Raw genomic sequence first — 9762 nt, 5'->3', positions numbered from 1 at the left:
AGCTATTCTCCTCAATCTTTTAGCTATAGAACTTGTTGGAGACTTCATACCTCTCAACTCGGGTATTTGCTTGAAATATTAACTTCAACTCATGGAACATCTCATATGGTCCATGACGTTCAAAACGTCTTTGAAGTCCCGATTCTAAGCCGTTTAAGCATGGTGCACTAAACTATCAAGTAGTCATCATATTGAGCTAGCCAAACATTCACAACGTCTGCATCTGCTCCTTCAATAGGTCTGTCACCTAGCGGGGCATTAAGGACATAATTCTTCTGTGCAGCAATGAGGATAATCCTCAGATCACGGATCCAATCCGCATCATTGCTACTAACATCTTTCAACTTAATTTTCTCTAGGTACATATCAAAAATAAAATAGGGGAGCTAAACGCGAGCTATTGATCTACAACATAGATATGCTAATACTACCAGGACTAAGTTCATGATAAATTAAAGTTCAATTAATCATATTACTTAAGAACTCCCACTTAGACAGGCATCCCTCTAATCTTCTAAGTGATCACGTGATCCATATCAACTAAACCATGTCCGATCATCACGTGAGATGGATTAGTTTCAATGGTGAACATCACTATGTTGATCATATCTACTATATGATTCATGCTCGACCTTTCGGTCTCTGTGTTCCGAGGCCATATCTGTTATATGCTATGCTCGTCAAGTTTAACCTGAGTATTCCGCGTGTGCAACTGTTTTGCACCCATTGTATTTGAACATAGAGCCTACCACACCCGATCATCACGTGGTGTCTCAGCACGAAGAACTTTCGCAACGGTGCATACTGAGGGAGAACACTTGTACCTTGATAATTAGTGAGAGGTTATCTTATAAAGCTACCGTCGAACTAAGCAAAATAAGATGTATAAAAGATAAACATCACATGCAATCAAAATATGTGACATGATATGGCCATCATCATCTTGTGCCTTTGATCTCCATCTCCAAAGCATCGCCATGATCTCCATCGTCACCGGCATGACACCATGATCTCCATCATCTTGATCTATATCAATGTGTCGTCACATGGTTGTCTCGCCAACAATTGCTCTTGCAACTATTGCTATCGCATAGCGATAAAGTAAAGCAATTATTTGGCGCTTGCATCTTATGCAATAGAGAGATAACCATAAGGCTTTTGCCAGTTGCCGATAACTTCAACAAAACATGATCATCTCATACAACAACTTATATCTCATCATGTCTTGACCATATCACATCACAACATGCCTTGCAAAAACAAGTTAGACGTCCTCTACTTTGTTGTTGCAAGTTTTACATGGCTGCTACGGGCTGAGCAAGAACCGTTCTTACTACGCATGAAAAGCACAACGATAGTTTGTCAAGTTGGTGCTATTTTAACCTTCGCAAGGACCGGGCGTAGCCACACTTGGTTCAACTAAAGTTGGAGAAACTGACACCCGCCAGCCACCTGTGTGCAAAGCACGTCGGTAGAACCAGTCTCGCGTAAGCGTACGTGTAATGTCGGTTCGGGCCGCTTCATCTAACAATACCGCCGAACCAAAGTATGACATGCTGGTAAGCAGTATGACTTATATCGCCCACAACTCACTTGTGTTCTACTCGTGCATATGACATCTACGCATAAAACCTGGCTCGGATGCCACTATTGGGGAACGTAGCAATTTCAAAAATTTCCTACGCACATGCAAGATCATGGTGATGCACAGCAACGAGAGGGGAGAGTGTGTCCACGTACCCTCGTAGACCGAAAGTGGAAGCGTTAGCACAACGCGGTTGATGTAGTCGAACGTCTTCACGATCGGACCGATCAAGTACCGAAGGCACGGCACCTCCGAGTTCTGCACACGTTCAACTCGATGATGTCCCTCGAACTCCGATCCAGCCGAGTGTTGAAGGAGAGTTTCGTCAGCACGACGACGTGGTGACGATGATGATGTTCTACCGACGCAGGGCTTCGCCTAAGCACCACTACGATATGATCGAGGTGGATTATGGTGGAGAGGGGCACCGCACACGGCTAAGAGATCAAGACATCAATTGTTGTGTCTATGGGGTGCCCCCTGGCCACGTATATAAAGGAGTGGAGGAGGGGGGAGAGGGCCGGCCCCTATGGCGCGCCCTGGAGGAGTCCTACTCCCACCGGGAGTAGGATTCCCCCCTTCCAAGTAGTAGGAGTAGGAGTCAAGGAAAGGGAAGGGAGAAGAGAAGGAAGGAGGGGGCGCAACCCCTCCCCCTAGTCCAATTCGGACTGGGCCTTGGGGGGCGCCCAACCTCTCTTCTCTCTTTCCCCTAAAGCCCAATAAGGCCCATATACTCCCCGGCGAATTCCCGTAACTCTCCGGTACTCCGAAAAATACCCGAATCACTCGGAACCTTTCCGAAGTCCGAATATAGTCGTCCAATATATCGATCTTTACATCTGACCATTTCGAGACTCCTCGTCATGTCCCCGATCTCATCCGAGAGTCCAAACTCCTTCGGTACATCAAAACATATAAACTCATAATATAACTGTCATCGTAGCGTTAAGCGTGCGGACCCTACGAGTTCGAGAACTATGTAGACATGACCGAGACACGTCTCCGGTCAATAACCAATAGCGGAACCTGGATGCTCATATGGGCTCCTACATATTCTACGAAGATCTTTATCGGTCAGACCGCATAACAACATACGTTGTTCCCTTTGTCATCGGTATGTTACTAGCCCGAGATTCGATCGTCGACATCTCAATACCTAGTTCAATCTCGTTACCGGCAAGTCTCTTTACTCGTTCTGTAATACATCATCTCGCAACTAACTCATTAGTTGCAATGCTTGCAAGGCTTAGGTGATGTGCATTACCGAGAGGGCCCAGAGATACCTCTCCGACAATCGGAGTGACAAATCCTAATCTCGAAATACGCCAACCCAACAAGTACCTTCGGAGACACCTGTAGAGCACCTTTATAATCACCCAGTTACGTTGTGACGTTTGGTAGCACACAAAGTGTTCCTCCGGTAAACGGGAGTTGCATAATCTCATAGTCATAGGAACATGTATAAGTCATGAAGAAAGCAATAGCAATAAACTAAACGATCAAGTGCTAAGCTAACGGAATGGGTCAATTCAATCACATCATTCTCCTAATGATGTGATCCCATTAATCAAATGACAACTCATGTCTATGGTTAGGAAACATAACCATCTTTGATCAACGAGCTAGTCAAGTAGAGGCATACTAGTGACACTCTGTTTGTCTATGTATTCACACATGTATTATGTTTCCGGTTAATACAATTCTAGCATGAATAATAAACATTTATCATGATATAAGGAAATAAATAATAACTTTATTATTGCCTCTAGGGCATATTTCCTTCAATAGGTTGTCTGGACTCGCCATGAAGTATGTCATGAGTCATCTGTGGCCAGAGAGGCCAGAGCCGAAAAGTTATTTCAACTTAGTGCAGCAGTTCCTTGGTGCGATGCCGCATATCAATGCGATGAAGAGGTCAGCGTGCATAGAGGGTGCGCGGATGGCTCTTGCCCGTGTGAAGACATACTGGGCGGAAATGGAGGCGACCACTGTTGCATCCCCAGACTCGGATGGAGGCCGAGTACCTGCCGAGCACTATTTTGAGGAAGTTCTGCAAGGCCCTCGTTTAATAGAGACGTAGTGCTCGAAGGATACTATATTCGAATAGGATATATTATTGTAAAACAATATTTTGATAAATTGTAGAAGCTTTTTATACTTGTGCCCGCAAGTATTATAATACCTCCTATGCGGCCTTTTAACATATATGTATATATAATCTGAAAGATGGCAGTCGTCGGCTTCAGCCCCCACGCACATAATGCGGGGGTGTTCGCAGAAGGCGCATTTTCACACTTGATCCAACGTCTTGGTCCTACAAAGGAGGTAATAGCGCAGCGAACTAGGCAATCGGACTATGATGCTTTATCACTTTCACTTAGCCATAGGAGTTTGACAGTGAGGCTACTTATATAGCCCCTGGTGGCGCCTGCGCTCGCCCGAACTCGGGGCGCGTATGTGCCTGGCCGGGAAGCGGCCCTTCGTTAATGCCGAGGAATCCTAAAGATTCCGGTAAGTCATCGAGTGGTTGACGAGTCTCACGCTATATCATGACAGTCAGTTTTCGGCTTTCTCTACTGAGGTGCTCACCTGGCCGAACCGGGGCACAATCGCAGTAGTTCACCTGGTGCCGCCTTAGCTGATAGAGCGGAACGTAAGGTAGCAAAACACATGAGCCGGGCAAACCCAACATTTGACCAAAGACATGATTCGGAGCTGATGCATATAAGGCCAAACTCGCGACGCCGAACACTCCCTAAGGTATTTGGTCTTTATGAGGGCGGGTGGGATAACGCCCTTAGTAATAAGCCCCTAGTGTCCAGGTACGAGCAAAACTCTGAGGTGGCCACATGCCAAAACGCTAGCCTCCTCCTTGGTTATACCAAGAAACCAGGGGATGTGTATCAACAAGAGACAGTAAAAAAGGTTTACACAGGGTCTTAATCTGAAAAGAATCCTTGGAACGGGTCCCTACTGCACGTCTGCGCCTGTGTCTCCGTTGTGCCATATCCTGGACAGGCGTAGCACGGTGTTCATCTGTAAAAGAGAGGAACTTAGTTTAGGAAAGATCGTGCCAAACATGAGTTATACTAAATAAACGAAGTATAAATCGAAATGGGTAAAATTGAGCTTTATTGTCTCTTGTTTTATATGCGCGGAGCCCCTAGTACAGGGGTATACGGCTATTAAGCCTTTATCAATTGTATGTTTATGCCGGACTCGTCTAGCCGTGTCCGTGGTCTTGACGACCTGTTTAGGTGCTTTGGCTGGTGAAGTCACTTTATTGTGGGGCTGTCAAGGCAGCCGCACTGTCTTCCGCGTGGGGGGGGGGGACACTCAATGTTTTCCCTTTAATAAGATGATGCCTCGTGGACCGGGCATCTTAAGTGTGAGATATGCATAATGCGGTATTGCGTTAAAGCGGGCGAAAGCTTCGCGTCCCAGCAGTGCTTGATAGCTACTTGAGAATGGGGCAATGTGGAAAGTTAGCTGTTCGCGATGGAAGTTATCGAGGGAGCCGAACATAACTTCTAGCCGGAGAGAACCCATGCAACGGGCATCCGGGCCTGGCGTTACCCCTTGAAAGGAGGTTTTGCTATGGCAAATTTTTGTTGGGTCTATCCCCATGTTGCGGATTGTGTCCTGGTATAACAGGTTTAGACCACTGCCGCCGTCCATCAGGACATTTGTAAAGTGGAGTCCGCCGATTATTGGATCTAATACCAAGGCAGTCCAGCCTGCGTTCCGGATACTTCTAGAGTAATCCTGATGGTTAAAGGTGATCGGTTTTAACAACCATTAGCGAGACTCCTTTGGGATAGGCCGTATGGCGCGTATCTCTGTTGGCGCCATTCTGTTCGTCACGTGAAGTAAATTTACTATTTTGACTTCTTGTGGGAAATCCTTTTGTTTCCTGGTGCTCTGCTTGTGGGGTTCATCGTCGTCCTCACTTGGTGTGTCGAGCCCCTTGTGTTCGGCGTTGAGTTTGCCGGATTGCTTGAAAACCCAACAATCTCTGTGGGTATGGTTCACAGGCTTCCCGGGAGTACTGTGTATTTGACATATCTTGTCCAAGATTTTGTTTAAGTTGAATAGCTCGTCCCTATTATCCTTGAGGGGAGGCTTTCTCTGATTCTGCCGCGAGCTTTTGAATCTGGCATTGACCGCCGTGCTCTTTGGGCTGTTTCTCTTATTCCGGCACTGGTCCTTGTTGCATCGGGGTTTTCTGTTTCCATCCCTAACTTCGGATGTACTTGGGTCGCTGGTGCTACATCTTGCCAACCAGTTGTCCTCTCCTGCGCAAAAGCGGGTCATGAGGCTTGTTAATGCGACCATTGTTCTTGGATTTTCTTGGCCGAGGTGTCTGGTGAGCCATTCGTCTCGAACGTTATGCTTAAAAGCTGCTAGGGCTTCGACGTCCGGACAGTCGACCATCTGATTCTTTTTAGTAAGAAATCTGTTCCAGAATTTCCGGGCCGACTCTCCGGGCTGTTGAGTTATGTGACTGAGATCGTTTGCATTCGGAGGGCGGACATAGGTCCCTTGAAAATTTGCCCGAAAAGCATCCTCAAGCTCTTCCCAACTTCCAATGGTGTTTTCGGGAAGGCTTTTGAGCCAATGCAGGGCTGGCCCTTTAAGCTTGAGGGGTAAGTATTTTATGGCGTGGAGGTCATCTCCTCTGGCCATGTGTATGTGGAGGATATAATCCTCGATCTAGACCCCAGGGTCTGTTGTTCCGTCATACGCCTCTATGTTTACGGGCTTGAATCCCGCTGGAAATTCATGGTCCAGCACCTCATCGGTGAAACATAGGGGGTGTGCGGCACCCCTGTATTTGGGTGTGCCGTGATGTTCGGATATTTGTTGTGTTGCATTGCTTACTAGAGCTTGCTTTCTTGGCCCGTAGATAGATCTGGCTGGGCCATCTTTTTGATGCGGATCCTTTGGTGGATCGCGTGCCGGCTTGTGTGCGTCGCCGCTTGCCGCTCCATGCTGGCCATGTGGTCGTCTATTCGACCGGGTGGCTTTCCTATTTTTTGATTGCGGGGGCTCTAAGGCCTCCTCGTCAAATTCAGGCAGTAGCTTTTGCTTTGGATAGCTTTTTGTGCGGCGACTGCCGCCATATTTGTCTGCGGTGTTGCGTACTTTGCTCCATCTGATTCTGAGTGCATCTTCCGCAGTTTTGAGCTTCCGCTTCTGCTTTTTCAGGCTACGCGCAGTAGCGACGAGCCCTTCGTGGAGGTTCTTCTGCTCCATGAGCCTATCCGGTGTAAGGTCGTCCGGACTGTTGTTTTCACCGGGGACGGGGTGTTCGGTTTGTTTATCCAAGTTGCCCTGTTCGGACAGTTGCTCGAAGGCATGTTCGTCGTCCGCCGGCTCGTCCTGCTCTATGGCTGGGTCTGTATGGCTACTGTCTCTGTCGAGGCGGGGCTTGGAGCGGCGCTTACGTCGCCGCTTTGATTGCTTTTCGAGTGAACGATCCCTCGTTGCATCCCTGTGTTCCTCGTCGTCGCTTCCTTTGGGTGTGTCCACCATGTATACATCATGAGATGAGGTGGTTGTCCAGTGCCTTATAGGCGTTGGTTCATGTTCATCTCCTACATCATCGTCCATACCGTCGATGTCTTCGGAGTCGAAGTCGAGCACGTCGTTTAAATTATCGACAGTGGCTACAAAGTGGGTGGTGGGTGGGCTTTGAATTTCTTCATCATCCACATCCCAACCTTGTTGACCATAGTCCGGCCAGGGCTCTGCTGATAAAGAGAGAGACTTTAGTGAATTCAGAATATCGCCGAAGGGCGAGTGCTGAAAGATGTCCGCGGCGGTGAACTCTATGATCGGCGCCCAATCGGGTTCGATCGGTAGGGGCGCGGAGGGCTCGGAGTCTGGAGAGGAGTCCAGCTCCTTGGAGTCACGGGCTTCGCAGAGAATAGGGCTTGTGTTCGGCTCGATTGCCGTAGAGATTGCAGCCCCCGAGGCGGTGTCCAACCACCCATCCTCGATTGGCGCAGTTGGCTCCGAATTAAGGGTCGAAGCTGATGCGGGTGCGGCCTCTAGGGCACTGTTCGGCGGCAGAGCTAGATCATCCCCATCGTGACAGTGCGGCGCGCTCGGCTGTGGCTCGAATCCGTCGAAGATCAAGTCTCCGCGGAGGTTCGCTGTGTAGTTTAAACTTCCAAATCTGACCTGACGGCCAGGGGCGTAGCTTTCGATCTGCTCCAGATGGCCAAGCGAATTGACCCGCAGTGCAAAGCCGCCAAATACGAAGATCTGTCCGGGGAGAAAAGTCTCACCCTAGATCGCATCGTCGTTGATGATCGGAGGAGCCATCGGGCCTAAAAGTGACGACACAGAGGAACTCTCAATGAAAGCACCAATGTCGGTGTCAAAACCGGCGGATCTCGGGTAGGGGGTCCCGAACTGTGCGTCTAGGCGGATGGTAATAGGAGGCCGGGGACACGATGTTTTACCCAGGTTCGGGCCCTCTTGATGGTGGTAAAACCCTACGTCCTGCTTGATTAATATTGATGATATGGGTAGTACAAGTGTAGATCTACCACGAGATCAGAGAGGCTAAACCCTAGAAGCTAGCCTATGGTATGATTATTGTTCGTCCTACGGACTAAAACCCTTCGGCTTATATAGACACCGGAGAGGGATAGGGTTACACAGAGTCGGTTACAATGGTAGGAGATCTACATATCCGTATCGCCAAGCTTGCCTTCCACGCCAAGGAAAGTCCCTTCCGGACACGAGACAAAGTCTTCAATCTTGTATCTTCATAGTCCAGGAGTCCGGCCGAAGGTATAGTCTGGCTATCCGGACACCCCCTAATCCAAGACTCCCTCAATGGCCAAGATGGCTGTAAAGTTAAAAGATACTGCCGACCGTTGCCAGCTTCTTGAAGAAGAAAACCGGGCGAAGGCAACGGACCTGGAAAAGGCCACGATGGCGACCAAAGATACCTGCTCTGCGATGAGAGCGAAAAAGGAGGAGCTGCGTCAAGCCGGGGATATCGCGGCTGGGAAACCCTTTAGGCTGCGGAGGAAGTTTGGAGATCCTCAGTATGCCCCTCTGGATCGGCTGTGGATTTCGGCGGACGCATATCTGGACTTGGCGGCGAGTGCTATCGATGCGGCCGAATACTTCCGAGATCAAATAGATCATGAAGTGGACAAGCTATTCTGGTCACAATTTAATGTTCCAGAGCGTCCGCTTCCATTGACTGATCGGCTGGCCGGATGGGCCGAGCTGAATAGATTGTGCGTACTCGCCATGAGGTCTGTTGTGGATCATCTATGGCCGGAAAGGCCAAAGCCGAACAACTATTTTAGTTTGGTGCGGCAGTTCCTTGGTGCGGTGCCGCGCATTAATGCGATGAAGAGGTCGGCGTGCATCGAAGGCTCGCGGATGGCCCTTGCCCGTGTTAAAACATACTGGGCGGAGATGGATGCCACCTATGTTGCGGCACAGGGTTCGGCCATAGGCCGAGTGGCTGCCGAGCACTATTTTGAAGAAGTTCTTGAAGGCGCTCGTTCGATAGAGGCCCAGTGCTCGAAGAATATTATGTTTGAGTGACATGTATTCCCATTGTAAAAACAATGTTTTATTAAGTTTATCAAGGCTGTATTTATACTTTTGCCCGAAAGTATTATGATGCCTCCTGTGCGGCCGTTTATGTATATATGTATATAACCTGAAAGATTGCAGTCGTCGGCTTCAGCCCCCACGCATATAATGCGGGGGTGTTCGCAAAAGACGCATGTTCACACTTGACCCAACGTCTTGGTCCATTAAGGAGGTGATAGCACAACGAACTAGGCAACCGGACTATAATGCTTTAACACTTTCACTTAGCTAGAGGAGTTTGATAGTGGGGCTACTATATAGCCCCTGGTGGCTCCGCACTTATTCGAATTTGGGGTGCGTACATGCCTGGCCGGGAAACCACCCTTCGTTAAGGCGGAGGAATCCCGAAGATTCCGATAGGTCATCGAGTGGTTGACCAGTCTCACGCTATATCATGACAGTCAGTTTTCGGCTTTCTCTACTGAGGTGCTCGGCCGGATGAACCAGGGCACAATCGCAGTAGTTCTCCTGGTGCCGCCTTAGCCGATAGAGCGGAACGTAAGGCAGCAAAACACAGGAGCCAGGCAAACCCAACATTTGACCAAAGA

Source organism: Triticum urartu, chromosome 5, assembly GCF_003073215.2.
Source record: "Triticum urartu cultivar G1812 chromosome 5, Tu2.1, whole genome shotgun sequence".
NCBI lineage: Eukaryota > Viridiplantae > Streptophyta > Magnoliopsida > Poales > Poaceae > Triticum > Triticum urartu.
Note: the sequence above shows the minus strand (reverse complement) of the source record.